The sequence below is a fragment of the Canis lupus genome, chromosome 12 (genome assembly GCF_048164855.1).
Source record: "Canis lupus baileyi chromosome 12, mCanLup2.hap1, whole genome shotgun sequence".
In the NCBI taxonomy this organism is placed as follows: domain Eukaryota; kingdom Metazoa; phylum Chordata; class Mammalia; order Carnivora; family Canidae; genus Canis; species Canis lupus.
In genome coordinates this window covers 38,196,213-38,215,058 of record NC_132849.1, presented here as the reverse complement: position 1 = coordinate 38,215,058, position 18,846 = coordinate 38,196,213, and the positions used below count along the sequence as shown (strand labels likewise).

The 18,846-nt window shown below is 37.0% G+C and overlaps 1 long non-coding RNA gene across 3 annotated transcripts in view; it reads left to right on the top strand.

Moving 5' to 3' along the window:
- LOC140601529 (uncharacterized) overlaps positions 1 to 18,122 on the top strand; it is a 69,210-nt gene extending 51,088 nt beyond the window's left edge. For all 3 annotated transcript variants that reach the window (XR_012004546.1, XR_012004545.1, XR_012004544.1), the window contains one exon: positions 16,635 to 18,122. This is a non-coding gene — a long non-coding RNA (uncharacterized lncRNA). The remainder of the gene's footprint in view (positions 1 to 16,634) is intronic.
- Positions 18,123 to 18,846: the final 724 nt, after the last annotated feature.

Sequence of the window (18,846 nt, the reverse complement as noted above, 5' to 3'; positions counted from 1 at the left end):
ACTGCCTCTTCTGCATGCTGAAATTGTCACTAGGGGAAGATCATATTTCTGTGAGCTCATTATTACCATTGCCAATGGTCTATATATATATATATATATATATATATATATATATATATAAAGTATGTATACATATTGTGTCCGTGTGTGTGTATGTGTATGTCAATATTTAAATGCAGTGCCCCACAGCAAAGTTTCTGAAAGGAGAGCTTGCTCTTTATTAATTACCAAACCAGGGCAGCCCGGGTGGCTCAGCGGTTTAGCGCCACCCTCAGCCCAGGGCCTGATCCTGGAGACCCGGGATCGAGTCCTGCGTTAGGGTCCTGCATGGAGCCTGCTTCTCCCCCTGCCTGTGTCTCTCTTGAATAAATAAATAAAATCTTAAAAAAAAAATTACCAAACCAAGAAAATTCTAGATTTTTTTCCAATTTATGTGTGTTTTGGCAGTGTTTACATTTGTGAACATACAAAACAAACAAAGAAGCATTCAGACTATTGTTCTGGTATGCCCACTCTCTTTTCTCTGTAGACTGGAAGAATGAATAAATATTCATGATAAAGCTTTCACAGACTGGGAATTGCTAAGTTAGAGAGTGTAATTGACGTGGATGAATATGGAAATATAGTGGTCTGTAGGGGTCTTTAAGATGTTAGCTGCCTGAGAATTGTAGGGATGGGATATGGCAGTGACATTTGTAACATAAACAGCATCATACAGAAGTTTCTCCAGCTCTTTATTCCTGCCCCCTAAAGATAGGTTCTATAATTGCAAAATGGATGCTAACAAGGGATCTATTTATATATTTTGTGACTATGCCTATTTTCCAAGCATAAGTCAGAATGAGATAGCCTTCTCAAGTGTCTGCAAAGTGATTGCTACTGCTAGATGCCAGGGGAGGGGTCACTACTGAATAGAGGAAAGTCTATAAATATATTTCTGTTGGAAGTGGTGGCATGCAGTTGAGCAGCAGAAATGGGCAGATGCTTACAGTGGTGGGTACAACAGTACAAAACTACACAATGTACAACACAGTTACAAGGAGGGTATCAGAAACTCTGAATATGGGGGCTGAGGAAGGCTTTCAAAGAAAGTAGCTTTAAAGAATAAAAAAAAATGATTTGCTAAGTGAAGGAAATTGCAGGTTCAAAGACAGGCAAGAGGGTGTGAAACAGCATAGTCAAAATACCATGGGTGTAGTGTGGGAGAAGGTGGGTAGAAAGGCTATATGGGAAGGCAGGTCATGAAGAGACTTGTGGACCAAGATGTTGTCTTGAAGGCCACTGAGAGTCACTGAAGGGCTTCGGCAAGGGATCACCGTGATCAGATTTGTGGGTGGGAAACATCAGTCAGCAGTGTGGGGACAGACCTCAGTGTGTCATGGAAACCAGTTAGGACTTCTTATCATGTTATCTTTAAGCCTAGACAGAAATGAAACAAGCACTGGCACTCTTATGATTCCTAAATTTGATGGTGGTGCTGCTGTTATATTTTAATATTTATATGTGTCCAAAACGATCCACTTAGATCTCCAGCTGGAATCCCCAGGGAAAGAGCGGCTGAGATGATGTGTATACTGAAGGTATGTTGGGCCATGCCCTCAGCCTCAATGCCTGTGGGGAGTGAAGGAAGCAGGACTGGGCAGAGGGGAAGCTGAGCTGTGATACAGTCACACAGAGACTGCCCATGAGGCTTTCAGGAGCTGGAAGAAGGGGCTCAGAAGCAAAGGGCTAGATCTCTATACCTCTGTGGCCAGTCATTGGATACAGACTGTCTCCAGGGCGATGAGAGACTCTTGGGCTGTAGGCAATTCCTAGAGAGGACTCAGCTAGGAGTCATCAGCTGTAACAGTGCAGGAGCTGGGGAACAGGTGCCTCTGTCTCTGAGCACTTGAATTGAGTGCTCAGATGGAGCAAGGCATTCACTATCACTAAAGATGTTATAATTCTCCAGAGAACATTCCTGTGGAACAATAATGCTCAGGGAAAGCTCTCTTAGGCCTTTGCTCTGACTCTTAACCTCTGCTTGGACTGTTCTTTCCCCAGCTTTTTCTTGTTACTTGGTTTCTACTACAACTATCTCCCCTGGAAAGGCTTTTCTTATCAGCCCCAAGATGGAATAGTCACGGTCTAGAGCATCAACCTGTTTTATTTTCTTTATAGCCCAACAAAATGAATACAAATCTTGTTATCTGTCTTCCCTTGCCAAAATGTGGACTCTAGGGATCTTTTCTATCTTGTTCACTGTTACATCCCTTGCACCCAGCGCAGTGATGGCCACATAGTAGATGCTCCATCAATACTTGCCAAATGAACACATGAAAATTAAGTTCAAGAGAATGGATATCTGGAGAGTTAGAATTTTTCAAATGAGGGATCCCAAGGAATTCTTGTTTTTTGCTTTTGACAACAGTGTAGCTCAAGTCCAGGAAGAGGGTTTGTGTCTCATCACTTTGCTGCACTTTCCAGTTGCCCCAGAGAACTACTGGAAAATATCTCTTGATCACGTAAGATGGATAGGCCTCTGGGAAGAGCTTAGCTCTTAGATCTCACGTTGAGTATCTTTTTTTTTTTTTTTCTTTCTTTGCCTCTGGGAAGTTTGAGGGCTTTTATTATTCTAAAATAAAACTATCTTAGAGGAACATAAATTATCTATTAAAGAGACTTTTGGAATTTTAGCATAAAAATCACGAGTGGAATTTGTGCAGAATCGACAAGCTACTCCTCTATAATCACCTAAACCATTTTCTTTCAAATAGAAACAAACTGAAAAATGTAGTAATTTTCAAGTGTAGAAGCAAAAAGGCACTTAGCACAGCTTGAAGATTCAAATTATTCTGGAAACAACGCTGCAGTACTTGGCTTTAATTTGAACTTCGGCTCTTAGAAACGGATTTAGAGTCTAGCCTCATGACAACTGCTGCCTTTAAAAGGGCCTGTGGATGGCAAGGCGTAGGAGGCAGAGCCCTGCTTGTCTCTTCCTTTGTCTTCCTCTGCCTGCTTCAACCCATCACTCAAATGGCAGCCCTGTCCTGGAAGCACTCACCAGGTTCGTCTCTGGAGGAACGGAAGGGATATCTGGAAGTCATTTATTCAACTCCTTGTCGCTAGCCAAGAATAAATGGACATCATTCTATATAAATTCACTTTTCGGGGATCCCTGGGTGGCTCAATGGTTTAGTGCCTGCCTTGAGCTCAGGGTGTGATCCTGGAGACCTGGGATCGAGTCCCACATCAGGCTCCCTGCATGGAGCCTGCTTCTCTCTCTGCCTATGTCTCTGCCTCTCTCTCTCTCTCTGTGTCTCTCATGAATAAGTAAATAAAATCTTTAAAAAAAAAATTCACTTTTAGTTATATTTAAGCATTTAGATACTTTTACTAGAATGTTGGGTCCTCTGGTTCATTAAGAGTCCAGAGAACAAACAGAAAAGCATTTGAGTAGTTACTGGAAGTACTGAGGATACTTAGGGCAGGGTCGCAGTATGTTCAAGCAGCAACACAGAGTAAAGAACCCAGGTTGAACTGAGACTGATGCAGATATGTCTTCACTGAAGGAAGAGGAGCCTGAGGTAGGAACGGAGTGCCTGAAGATATGGTGAATGGTCAGTCAGCTAGATGTTCACACAAAGCATCCATGGATAGCCCTTGCAAAGGAGATTCAAGAAAGGATTTAAGAAACAGAACCAAGATAATATTTAAAGGTCCTTGCAGCTTTAAAATTCTCTTAAGTTCTAAAGAGAGTGGCTCTCCATCATTTTGTGTCACTAAGTAGTTATTTGTTGTCATAAACACTGTATTTTTGAGTTATAATTCTTATTCTCTTTAAATCCTACCCTTTCTTTGGACTTCCCTGTCCTCCTAGTTACTTAAATTTGAAAATCAGAGTCATTTATATGTCATTCTCTCTTTCTTTATGCATCCCTTCTTCATTGTTGGCCTGCTAGTTTTTAAAATTTAAATAGTTTGTTTATTCAATATTTATTTGTATTAAAGCTATAAATACACATAGTTTGAGTCAGGTGATTTCATAAGACTTGTGAAAACAGAAGTTTTTTCTATGCTTCACTTCGTCTTATTTATGGGCAATCACTTTAAGCTTTTTTGCTGTTTGGATGTGTATCACTATATTTCTAAAAAGCAAGTTTGTATTTCTGATTCTTAATTTTTCAGATTTAGGAATGATTTATTGACTTCCCACTAGAAAGAGGAGAATTAAGTTCTCTTTCACCTCTTTCCTCATCCCCTATCCATCCCCTCCCCTGTGATATCATAACTTAGATTAAAGCCTTATTTAATGTTATGACTGTGCATATTAAGGCTTAGAAGAAGCACATTCCTTGCCAACATTTTGTTTTCTGGAGTTAATAGTTATGTTTTTAGTTTGTTTGTGTGTATGTTTTTTATGTACATACTCATTATTAATTCAACCCAAAACTCTTCTACAATTTTCCAAGTCTCTTCTCAATTCTTTATTTAGATGCATCAGTAATTTATTAATTTCATCTTCTTGAGATGCTCTCCTGGACTCTTGTCTCAATATGACCTGCTTGTAGTAGTCTGGACTGGTTACCTGTATAGCTGGTACATAGCTGAAATCCTGAGATTTCCCTTTCTCTAGTGATCCTTTTTCCTCCTGGGGAGGGCCCCCTTTTACCTGAATCTTCTGTCTTCCTCCTTGTTGTTTTGGTAGAGTCAATATTTTACAGAAAGAGAGTGCCTAGAGGTAATTTTTTTTGAGACTTAATTTTAGATTTTGAGAAGATATTTTTATTTACCCTTACACTTGATTGATAACTTATGTCTGGTAGTAGAAATCTAGAAAATCTAGCATTATTTTCTGGTTTCCAAGGTTAATGTTAAGAAATTAAAAGCTATTCAGATTCCTAAACTTTGTGTTGTGAACTGTGTTTTTCTCACCTGTGCTCCTTGTAAGACTTTCTTTTTTCTCTCAGTGTTCTGAAATTTCCCAGGGGTGTCTTTTTTTTTATCTGTTGTGTTGGCTGCTTTGGATTGGGCCTTTAAAATCTAGAAAATTATGTTCTTTACCCCTGGGCTATTTTCTTGAATTATTTCTTTAATAATTTCTTCCCCTTCACTTTCTCTCTTTCTCTTGCTGGAAACTGCCATTTGGTTGGTGGATCCCCTTAGCTGGATCTCTTATGTTCCTGTCTTTCCATTTGTGTTTTCCATTTATTAATCTTTCAGCTCTCCTCTCTGGGAGATCCCCTATATTTATTTTCCAAACTGTCTACCAAGATTTTATATCTACTGTTGGATTTTTAATGAGATTTACTTTGACTCTCTTGTCTCTTTAATAAGATTCTGTTTTTGGTTCATACATGTAATATCTTTTATCTCCCTAACTTTATTAACATTATTTTTCTTTGCCTTGTTCCTTTTTCCTCAAAGAATTCTTTTCTCCAAGTCGCTTTTCTTAATTACTTAGCTATTTAACTAATTAACTTGTGGTTCTATCATTCATGATAGATAGATTCATGTGTCTAATGATTCTCATAGAAGAGTGTATGTTAGATCTGATTAGAAAATCTCAGTGGATAGTTGGTGATTCTTATCTATGAGATGCTCCATAGGCTGACCTGGCTGGGCCCTTTAATGGAAGTACTTCTTATATCAGCATCTTTAGGTCTTTCAATTTAGGCTGCTCAATGCACCAGAAAAGAATCTTTCTACTTCCTGTCTGGGGGATATATGTTTGTTTCTGAGAGTTGAATCAGGAAAGAGAGCTTAAAATCTCCGCAGTGGATATGTAAACATTAGCTTCATACCCTCATTTTTGGTGTCATACTCCTATGCTAATCTGTACCAGAAGTCTGTGTGAAGATCTATTTTACCTCTTTCGTTAAAAAGGAAAAAAAAAAGATTTATTTATTTGAGAGAGAGAGAAAAAGCAGAGCAAGTGAGAGAAAACACGAGTAGGGGAAAAGGGAAGAGAGAGAGGGAGGAGCAGTCTCCTCGTTGAGTGTGGAGCCTAATATGAGGCTCAATCCCAAGAGCCCTGGGATCATGACCTAAACTGAATGCAGATGTTTAACTGACTGAGCCACCCAGGCACCTCTGTTTCACCTCTTTGAAACAATAAACATGCTCATTTGGAGGGAAGGAGGGGTTTTGGTGATCTATTTCTCAAATAGACTTCTAGCTAGTCTTCTTCACTTTCAACCCCATTTCTAGAAGTACTTGGTGCTGATGGTTCCTGAGCCTTTGGGGGACTCTGTTATAAATCAGGTTGCTTTAGTTCACCATCTTATTGAGAAATCTCATTCCTGTTATATTACTACTCACAGAAATCTTTTATCTATACTCTCCTTCAAGGTCACGGTATCTTCATGATTTTTAAAAAATATTTATTTATTTATTTTAGAGTGAGGGGAAGAGGGCCAGAGGAAGAAGTAAAGAATCTCAAGCAGACTTCTTGTTGAGCACAGAGCCTGAAATAAGGCTCTATCCCATGATCCCAAGATCACAACATGAGCAGAAATCAAGAGCCAGACACTCACCTGACTGAGCCACCCAGGCACCCCCATGAGTTTTAAGTACATGATAGCAATATGACTTAAAAATAACTTTGTTCTCTGTGGTGATATTAGCATAGGCTTTGAAATTGTCTTACCCTCTTCATCAGTGAGCACGGAATATTACCCAAGTTTCACTTTCTACATGTCACTTCCTGCTCTTAAGATGGCAGTGGCTCACTTTGTAATTAAGTGCCATTTTTATCTTGCATTCTAGACTTTTCATGACAGAATCACGTCTTTCTGGGTAAATATTCCATTACACGTTATCCTCAGCCCAGTAAGTCTGGATTCTTCATGTTTCCATTCCTGCTTTATGACTATCTTTGTGTTTGCTGTTCTTGGAGGCTGGAAGTCTATCCCTACCTTTTTCTGATGATCACAATCTTACTTTTTCCTCACTACTTATTTACAGTGTTAACTTTTTTCATTCAGTCTTTAGTGTTCATTCATTCGTTCATTCATTCATTTATTCATCCTTCTGTTCAATCAGTATATGTATTGAGCTCCTACAATGTGCCAGAAAATATACTGGGAAAGCAAATAAGGCATTGTCTTTACTTTCATAGATCTTACAGTGCCATAGGAACAGGGTGGGAGGAGATAGATATTAAATAATCACACAATAAATATACAGTTATAAGTTGTGAGGGGTATTACAAAGGATGCTTGTGAAGTCCTGTGAGAGGATCTAATTATGTTTGGGAAGTTGATGAAGGTTTCCATGTCTAAGTGATATTTCAGCTGTGATTAAAGGATGAAGTTGGGGCATAGTATTCTTGCCCCACAAGAACAAGTGAAAATGCCAGGAGATATGAAGACTACGTAATAGTCAAAGATCTGAAGGAAGGCCATAGTAGCGAGAGCAGAGGGAAACAGTGGGACAGTGGTAGTTCATGAGGCTGGAGAGATAGGCAGGGGCTATATCTAGCAAGCCCTTTTAGTTCAGCTTAGGGAACTTTGGGCTTTACGATATAGCTAATAAAAAGTTTCTGGAATGGTTTCAGTGGGAGAACTTATGATTAGATTTGTTTTTTTATAAGGTCACTCCTATTGCAACAGGTAGCATACATTGGGTGGATCCAGAATGGAAACAGAGAGACTATAGAGGAGGTAGTTGCAATTCAGACATATGGGAAGTGATGGTGACTTGAACTCTGGTGATGACAGTGGTGATGGAAAGAATGTTCAAGACATAACTTAGGAGGCAAAATTGCAGGACTTGCTAAGGGACCAGATGTGGCTAGTAAGAGAGAAGTAAGAATGAGGGAAGATTTTTCAATTTCTGGCTTACTCAACTGGCAAGGGATCTTGGTGCTATTCATTGAGATAGGGAACAGTTTTATTCCCTTATTTAGGATGGTTAAGAATAACACAAGACAGAGTTTATTTTGCATATTTTTTATCTGACTCTTTCCACTAAAATAGGAGCATAATGAGTAAGAGAGTTTGCCTTAGTCATATCTGTATTTCTTCCCCCTACTCTGAAGTATCCTGCCCAGTGTTCATACTGGTGGAAGACAGAAATAATACTTGACCCTGATTTGGGGAGCTGAGGAGTTACTGAGAGTTGGACTTTTTTTTCAAGGCAGTTTAGGAAAGATGTTTATCTCCATCTTTACTTCTAATATATATTTTTTCAGGTTGTATGAAGAATGAAATAGCAAATGTAAAAATATTTGAGAGAGAAAAGAGGACTCTCATAAGGAATTTATTTCATCATCATTATTATGTTTATGCTTTCTTTGGCCCTCATGTTAAGTTCCAAACATTTCTTTTAACTGTAAAAAGAACTAGGTAAGGCATTTTAGCTAAGGATCGAATCAGTGCCAAACATAATGAGATGGATTAGTTTTTGCTATACACACCACTCCATGCAATGTCTGCTGAACCACTTCCAGATATTATTCCACATGTGTTTGTGGAAACTTCTGTTAGCCTACATCTGGACAATCACCTTTCCATTTGGTTTCTCTGAAAAATTTCACACTCTCTATAATGGAAGCAAAGAAAATAGAACACCTTTAATGAGCAATTACAAGTAATTCACCGACTTAGGAGTATGTTTGAAAGAGAACTATTGTGATGCAGTGTGTTAACTATTAGTGAGTATATTTATAATTATGTTTGATTTTGATTTTCTTCAAGTCTTATGGCTAGCATTTTTTTCTAAGACTTTTTTTGGGTAATTTTGAAAAGAAGCTATAGTCCTGGTTCAATTAGATTCCAAGGATACTAGAGAGATGTTTTGTGGTCATGGCCTGCTAAATGGCAAATCATTTTATAGGTAATGAGGGGCTGGGTTGAATCAGTGCTTCTTCACCATGACTGAAGCTTTTAAAAACACCAATTCCCAGGAGCTACCCTAGATCAGTTAAATCAGACACTGCGGGATGGATCTGGCATTATTATTAACATTATTTAATAACTTCTCCACGTGATTTTACTGTGCATCCAGCATTGAGAACCATTGTGCCAGATGATTTAACTTTCACAGTCTATGAATTAGTTTGTTTTTCTTAGAAGAAACTTTCTATTACGCTGCAGTCTTTTTATTCAAATTGCTGGTGGCATTTCCCTTGTCCATTTTTCAATTTAAGTATTAGGTAATTTTAAGAAGTAAACATTATAATTTTACATTTCTGAGATCTCTAAACAGAGAAATGGGCAGTTTGGGTATTAACTGGGCTGCCAGTTAATATTCAAATGAGAGGAAGTCTTGCATACTGGTCTGTTACTTAAGCAGTGTGTTTGTGTATCCAAGGACCAAGCTGACTCCTCAAGGAGTATTCCTGCCTCAGCATCCAGATCAGGACCCAGAGTCATCTGAAATAATTTAACTTGACATGGAGGAAATCAACGAGTAGACATCCAAATGTGGAGGCTGTTAGGTTGGTGCTAATGTTCAGCTGGGCTGGGAAACATTGATCTAATTCAACTCCTTATAAAGTGTCAAATACAGTTTAGATACCCTATAATTAATTACCATATGTGTAGCATAGGACTAGCTGTGTGGCTTTGGACAAATTCACTTACCTTCTCTAAGCCAGAGTTCTAATCTGTAACATGGAGCTAATAATACTACCTTTTATTTTTTTAAACATTCTTTTTTTTTTTTTTTAAAGATTTTATTTATGAGAGAAAGAGAGAGAGAGAGGGAGAGAGAGAGAGAGGCAGAGACACAGGCAGAGGGAGAAACAGGCTCCATGCAGGGACCCCGATGTGGGGCTCTATCCCAGGTCTCCAGGATCAGGCCCTGGGCTAAAGGTGGTGCTAAACTGCTGAGCCACCTGGGCTGCCCTAATACTACCTTTTAATTGGATTATGGTGACACTTGCTTGAGATATTTTATGCAAAGAGCTTAGCTCAGTACTTGGCACATGGCAATAAGTTTAAAAAGTTACCTATTGTTACTATTTGTACTACTATTCCTGCTGTTATTATTATTGTGGTGGTGGTGGTGGTTGATGTTCTTATTATTGATCTCTGGTCAAAGATGGCTCCAGGCAAATTCCCAGTTTTAAACATATCCTCTTGCCTATCATTTCTTGAGTCTTGAACTTGCCAGCCTGGAGGTCATAGGTTGTGGGGCATTGGGGGATGAGAAGCATAGCCATGTACTAACCTTCAGCCTTTCTTTGCACCTGTACTTTGCATATTTTACTTTCTCCCATGCTATCTGCCCCTTGAATGAATTACAAGTGTCCTAACCCTCCCGGAGAACACATTCTCAAAATTCTTCATGTGTTTGTTCATTCATTCATTTGTTCATAAATTCATTTATTTATTCCCTCATTCAAAGTAATACTTAGGAACTAAATATTCTGGAAAGTTTTTATTTTTTTTTCCTGAGGCAGAAATCATTTATATTCAAGCCTACAATCACAGCAGCTTCATTTTCTCTTGTTTTTAGAGTGAGAGCTTGTTTTTAAAAGAAGTAGGAAAAGACCTCAGAGAAAACTGCATGTTGCCTCCAAGGCCCTGAAAGCTACTCTTTCACACCCCAAACCACATTTCTAGGAGAATTTTATTTCCTAAAGTGCTAGAAGAGGCTATCAGAGCTTAGATTCCAGACCCCAACCTTCTGTCTAGCACATGGCAGACACTTGGTAATGATACTTCTCCCCACCTTATATTTGCATTAAACTACCAGCTGTATCCATCACATTGTTGGGCAGATAGCATGTATGCAATATTACTGACTTATTTGTTTTGGAGGTGTGACCAGGGGTTTGAAATTCTGAGCAAAAAAAAAAAAAAATGTTATTTCCACAGAAGTGAAGGGATGAAAAAAAGTCTGTAAACTCGTGTTTGTTGCCTTTGTATCATTGAGGCTCTTGTTCATTAGTGTCTGGGAATCCAGGTCAAACTTTCAATATGTTTGTTCATGGAAGTGACAAGTTGCTGGTAGTGTTACCTGTGTAATGCAAGATGTGGAAACAAATCTTTATCTTTTTTCCACATGGAATCTTGGGACAAAAAAGACTATCAAGGGCCTTGGTTTGTAAAATATGTCCTTATTCACTATTTCTCTTTTCTTCTAAAGGCCTATCTATGGGCTTACATAACTGACAATAATTACATGCTCAATTTGGTTTATTTTCTCATTTTTAAATGTGCCTGCTATTCTCCTACATTGCTGATTTTAAGAACTGATTCCATATATGTTGCCTTAATTAATTTGGATGTTGTATTTCTATAGATTTCTGAGGCATATCTTCTGTTTATGAATTTCGTTATTGAGAACTAGGAGTTTAGTTACCATTTCTCCCTTGGGGGACCTGAATGGAGCCGTAATTCAGGAAGGATGCCTACATATTGGCGTACTTGCTAAATTCAAGAGTTTGGTTGTACACAAACTTTTTTTTTATTTTTTTATTTTTTTATTTTTTTTATTTTTTTTTTTCACAAACTTTTTTTTTAAATTAAGTTTTTAATTTTAATTCCAGTATAGTTAACCTACAGTGTTGTATTAATTTTAGATGTACAATATAGTCATTCAATAGTTGTATATATTACTGAGTGCTCATCAAGATTAATATACTCTTAATTTTCATTACTTGTTTCATCATCCCCCCCCATCCACCTCCCTTCTGGTAACCATTAGTTTGTTCTTGATAGTTAAGAGTCTGTTTCTTGGTTTCTTTCTTTTTTTTTCTCTCTCTCTCTCTTTTGTCTTTGCTCATTTGTTTTGTTTCTTAAATTCCACATATGAGTGAGATCATATGGTATTTGTCTTTCTCTGACTGACTTATATCACTTAGCATTATACTCCCTACCTCCATCCATACTGTTGCAAATGGCAAGAATTCATTCTTTTTTATGGCTGAATAGCATTCCATTATATGTATGTATACATATAATGACCCATGCATCTGTTTATGGGTACTTGGGTTGCTTCTGTAATTTGGCTACTGTAAATAATGCTGCAATGAACATAGGGGTGTGTGTATCCCTTTCATTTAGTGTTTTTGAATTTTTTTGTATGAATACCCAGTAGTGTGATTACTGGATCATAGAGCAGTTCTATTTTTAAATTTATGAGGAACTCTCATACTCTATTCCACAGTGGCTGTACCAGCTTGCATTTGGTTGTGGAAAATCTTGATTTGCCTTTAAAAATAACTATGCTTTTTTAAAAAAATAAAACAATATATATTTATTGCAAAAGCATTTGAAACTATAAGAAATTATTATAAGGAAAATATTCTTACTTTCATTCTGACCATGTGTGTAAACACACGTACCTATTTTCCTCCCTAACCCCTCTTCTTGGATAAATTTAACAAAATTATAGTCTGCTTACTCAATATTGTATCAGAAATTTTTATCATGTTGTATTTTTTTTTTTTGTATTTTTTGGCTTTATTGAGATATAATCGACTTACAGCACTGTATAAGTTTAAAGTGTATGTATCTAATGGTTTTGGGTACAATTATAATAGGATCAATTCCCTGATTTCTCTTTCTTCTGCCTTATTGTTCGTGTATAGAAATGCAACTGACTTCTGTGCATTGACTTAATATCCTGTGACTTTGCTGAATTCTTGTATCAGTTCTAGCAATTTTTGGGTGGAGTCTTTTGGATTTTCTACATATATTATCATGTCATCTGTGAAGACTGAAAGTTTGACTTATTTTTTTTTGCCAATTTAGATGCCTTTTATTTCTTTTTGTTGTCTGATTGCTAAGGCAAGGACTTCTAGTTCTATGTTGTGCAACAGTGGTGAAGGTGTACATCCCTGTCATGTTCTTGACCTTTTGGAAAAAGTTTCAGTTTTTCCCCATTGAGAATGATATTCCCTATGGGTTTTTTGCATATGGCTTTTACGGTATTGAAGTATGTTCCCTCTATCCCTTACACTGCAGAGTTTTGGTCAAGAAAGAATGTGTATTTTGTCAAATTCTTTTCCTGCATCTATAGAGAGGATCATATGGTTCTTGTCTTTACTTTTATTAATGTAGTATATCACATTGATTGATTTGCAGTTGTTGAACCACCCTTGCAATTTAGGAAAAAATTCCACTTGGTTGTAGTGAATAATGTTTGTAATGTACCGTTGGATCCTATTAGGTAGTATCTTCTGAAAATTTTTGCATCCATGTTCATCAGGGATATTGGTCTGTAATCTTCCTTTTTGATGAGGTCTTTGCTTTTGGGGATGAAGGCAATGAAGGCCTTACAGAATGAATTAGTAATAAACCTAACCAAAGGTGAAGAATCTGTACTCAGAAAACTGAAGAACACTTATGAAAGAAATTGAGGAAGACACAAAGAAAAGGAAAAACATTCCATGCCCATAGATTGAAGAACAAATATTGTTAAGATGTCTGTATTACCCAAAGCAATCTACACTTTCAATGCAATCCCTATCAAAATAACATCAGCATTTTTTAGCAGAGCTGAAACAAACAATCCTAAAATTTGTATGAAACCAGAGAAGACCCCGAATACCCAAAGGAAAGTTGAAAAAGAAAACCAAAGCTGGAGGCATCACAACTTTGGATTTCAAGCCAAGTATTTTATATTACAAAGCTGTAATAGTCAAAGCATTATGATACTGGCACAAAAACAGACACTTAGATCAATGGAACAGAACAGAGAACCCAGAAGTGGACCTTCAACTCTGTGGTCAGCTAATCTTCAGCAAAGCAGGAAAGAATATCAAGTGGAAAGAAGACAGTCTCTTTGACAAATGGTATTGGGGAAATTGTATAGCCACATGCGGAAGAATGAAACTGGACCACTTTCTTACACCATACACAAAAGTAAACTAAAAATGGATGAAAGGCCTAAATGTGAGACAGGAATCCATCAAAATCCCAGAGGAAAAAAAAGGCAGCAACATCTCTGACTTCAGCCACAGCAGCTTCTTGGTAGACACATCTTCAAAGGACAGGGCAACAAAAGCAAAAATGAATGCATGGGACGTAATCAAGATAAAAAGCTTTTGTAAAGCAAAGGAAACAGTCAACAAAACCAAAAAACCAAAAAGCAACTTACAGAAGGGGAGAAGATATTTGCAAATGCCTTATCCGATAAAGGGCTAGTATCCTAAATCTTTAAAGAACTCATCAAACTCAATACCCCAAGCCCAAATTCCAGTCAAGAAATGGACAGAAGGGGGGATCCCTGGGTGGCTCAGCAGTTTAGCACCTGCCTTTGGCCCAGGGCGTGATCCTGAAGTCCCGGCATCGAGTCCCGCGGGGGGCTCCCTGCATGGAGCCTGCTTCTCCCTCTGCTTGTGTCTCTGCCTCTCTCTCTCTATGTCTATTGTGAATAAATAAATAAAATCTAAAAAAAAAAAGAAATGGACAGAAGATATGAATAGATATTTCTCCAAAGAAGACATAAAAATGGCCAACAGACACATGAAAAGATGCTCAACATCACTCGGCATCAGAGAAATACAAATCAAGACCACAATGAGATTCCACCTCACACTGGTCAGAATGGCTAAAATGAGCAATTCAGGAAATGACAGATGTTGGCAAGGATGCAGAGGAAGGGGAATCCTCTTCCACTGTTGGTGAGAATGCAAACTGATGCAGCCACTCTGAAAAACAGTATGGAGATTCCTCAAGAAGTTGAAAATAGAGCTACCCTACAACCCGCAATTGCACTCCTGGATCCAAAGATACAGTAGCCAAACTATGGAAAGAACACAAATGCCCATCAAAAGACAAAGAGATAAAGGTGTGGCATATATATATATATATATATATATATAGCCATCAAAAAGAGTGAAATGTTGCCATTTGCAATGACATAGATGGAACTAGAGGGTATTATGTTAAGCAAAATAAGTGAATCAAAGAAAGACAAATACCATATGATTTCACTCATGTGGACTTTAGGAAACAAGACAGTGAAAAAAAAAAACAAGACAGAGGGTCATAGGGGAAGGGAATGGAAAATAAAATAAGATAAAAAAACAGAGAGAGAGACAACCATAGGAGACTCTTAACTCTAAGAAACAAACTGAGATTTGCTGGAGGGGAGAAGGGTGGTGCCAAGGGATAATTGAGTAATGGACATTAAGGAGGGCACTTGATGTAATGAGGCCTGGGTTTACATATGAAAGGATGAATCACTAAATTCTACCTTTGAAATTAATAATACATTATATGCTAATTAAATTGAATTTAATTTAAAAATGTTTTAAAAGTTTAAGGTGTATGGCATAATGATTTGATTTACATATATTGTAAAATGATTACCAGAACAGGTTAATATGTATCACATCATATAGATACAAAAACAAAAAAAACAAAAAAAAAAATGTTTTTTTTTTTCATTGTGATGAGAACTTCTGGCTTTACTCTCTGCAACTTTCAAATATGTCAAATAGCAGTGTTAACTGTAGTTATCATGCCATTAGGCTTTTTCAAAGCATTCTTTTTTGGTGGCTATATAATATTCTGTGTTTTAGATAGATAACTTATCTGTTTCCTCATGCTTCATTATTTAGGTTGTTCCTGATTTTTTTACAATTACCAATAGTGGTATGAGTAGACAATACGTAGTGCAGGTATGATTTATAGGTGATACTGATAATATTGTCAGTTGTTAGCTCTAATCTAAATCAGGGCCAAATCTGATAGTTGTGCTATTAGAAGGTTGGAAGTTTATGCCTCACTATTAACTTTTATCTGATTGTTAACACATAGCTTGGTTTGGATTTTGTTTCTAAGTTTACACAACAGTTTGTTTTCCGATAAATACATGGTTTTATTCTTAACTCACTATTCTGCCTCTCTGTCTAGTGAGCTATTCTTTAACACACAAGCAGGGACAGATGATACTATAAAAAATAGTGCAAAACCTTTTGATTCAATTCTTCTACATTCATCATTGCTTTGTGGGATAAATGCTGAGAATTATTTACTTCATTCCATAAAGTATTTCTTGTGGTTTAAAAGAATCATGGAGTAAAAGAAGAAAATATAAAGATATATGAAAATGGAATCATGAAAAATAAGTCCTAACTGAGTAAGATAAGAGTTGAAATCTAAGGGAAAGCTTTAGAACACAGAAATGTGGCCCAAAGGTCCCCCAGTTACTAGCTTTGAGCTTGAATTGGACCCTGAACTGCCAAAACAAAGCGAGAACCATATCCTGTCACATAATTCACAATGATCTCAAACTGAAAATATACAGTGCATTAGAAAGTGAAGCACTTTGTGGTGTGCAGAAACAATTTTACCTTATTCAGTCTACCTTATTTTACCTTATTCAATCAATTCTATTAAAGGCATCCTAGAATATTTCATAATTGCCTTAAGAAATATCTTTCCTTTGATGCATAAAAGATAAAAAAATAGAAAATTATAAAAACACCCAAATGATGGTGCCTGTATATATTCAAAATACATGTGGCTTATTCAGCTGGGTTTGATCTGAGACTCCAAAGCTCTCTTTAAAATTTATTTACTCATTTTTGGCTGGGTAAGACATTTACATCACACCATTCAAAATATATAAGATACCAAAGTACACACAACAAAAGTCTTCCTCTTACTCCTGTCCTGCACCCACTCTGCTCCTTACTCTAGGGGGTAACCCATTTCCTGTCCCAATCTTTTTTTTTTTTTTTTTTTTAGGGTCCTCTGGATTTGATAAAACTGTCAAATGAGATCAAGAAAGAAACAATTTATCAGATGATTTCAATCCTTGGTTTGGAGGAAGAGACATACACATAACTTTGCCCTCAAAATGTTGACTCAGTTTAGCCATTGTGATACCTGTCATCAGGGCCAGCTTCATGGGCACACAACTTGTAAGGTTGTACAAGGCCACCTGTATTTGCTTTAATGGTCTGCTCTCACTATTCTTCATGACTTTTGAACACAATGAAAGTGCGTTTTCATTTTGGTAGCCAGTCCTGTTGGCAATACTTTCTAGGTTAAAAAAAAACTAGTATAACTTATGACAAGTAATCCATGATTGACTGGGATGGTCACCTAGTATAAATAAAATTCACATTCTCACCAGTCTCCGAGGTACACCATGTTGAAACATTTGCTGAAAGTGTGAGAAACCTCCAGGTAGAATAAAATTTCTAAAAGAATAAGAAAATTCCGAATTGAATAGTAATGAACTGCTTTTAAAAGTTAAATTCCAGATAGAGTCATTATATTTATATGATTGCATGTGTAACATTCATCATATTCTTAAAGACCTACAGATTTGGTTTTGGCAACTGACATTTTAACCATACCTAATGATTGAAGTTATACTTGACAATGACCACATATGTTTTTGCACTCACACCTTATTTTTTGTGTGTATTTGTGTTTTTTTGTGTAAACCACAGATATTGGATATTAAGTTCTGGCCTCAGTTATTGCTGGAGAAGGGAGATGGTTATTACCCAGAAAAGATCTGTGCAAATGCAACTGTTCCATTCCTATCAGGAATAACATTTCCAACTAGAAGAGTTTAATTTGCCTCATTTATTGCCATGGTGTGGACAAATGCTGATTTCTTGGGGAACAATGTTTGTATTGAGAGCAAAAACTCTGGTGTAGACAACCTAGAGGTGGGAGAGCTATTAGACTTCCAGAGTGAGGCCATGATTTTGTAAGGTATATGGTAGTGGTGTCATGGTAGAAATCTATAAATAAATGTGCAGTACCCTGTGGATGGTCTTTGAGCTTGGTAAGACTTCATAATAAGGTCTGTAATGTCAGATGAAGCCTTCCAACCTAGTGTAGACCTCATGGGTAGTAGGATTTCCAGATGCCCAGCTAAATTTGAATTTTAGGTAAGCAACAAAATTTTTTTTAGTAGAAGTATATATCTTAAATGTTGCATAATTTTTAAGTAATAGTATGTCCTATGAAACATTTGGAACATAATTATAATAGGAAAAAATGTCTAGTTTGTCTGAAATTCAGCTTTAACTGGGTTTCCTGTATTTTTAGCTGCTAAATCTGGTCATCCTACTTTAGGGCAACATAAGCACGGGATTCTCAGAAGAGAATGCAGACTGGATCAGAGCTATTCCTTTAGCTACACTGCTTAGGGTCAATCACTCCATCACATGGGGGAAACCCTAGAGGTCAGATGAGAACCCATTGCATGCTTCTTATAGTTCATTGTATGTTAACTATGAGTGGTGAGTTGAATCAAGTTCTTGTCAATAATTAACATTAAAAAAAATTAACATTAATTTAGCACTTACTATGTGCTAGTCACTGTGTTAATGTGCATTACTTGCATTATTTAATTGTTAACAATCTGATGAGAAAGAAACTATTATTAATCTGTCCCCCCCCCAACAACTGCAATATAATTCACATACCATAAAATTCACCTTTTTAAGGTATGTGATTCTATAACTTTTGGTATGTTCTCCAGGCTATACAATCATCACCACAATCATATTTCAGGATGTTTTCATTACCCATAAAAGAAACCCAGTACACATTAGCAGTCACTCTTTGTTCTTCACTCTCATTAGACCCCTGAAACCACTAATCTGCTGTCTCTATGAATTTACCCATTGTGGACATTTCATATAAATGGAATCATATCATATGTAGCCTTTTTTGACTGCTTCTTTCACTTAACATGATGTTTTTAAGGTTCATCCACTCTGTAGCAAGTATCAATGCTCTTTTTTCCTTTTTGTGGCTGAATAGCATTCCACTGTAGGGATGCAGTGTATTCTGCTTATCCATTCATTAACTGATGAACTTTTGGATTGTTTCCACATTTGAGTTGTTAGAAAGAATGTTGCTATGAAGACAAAGGTTTGATAGGGTAGGGAATTTGCTCAATGTGCAATTTGTAGAGGAAAGATCTAAGATG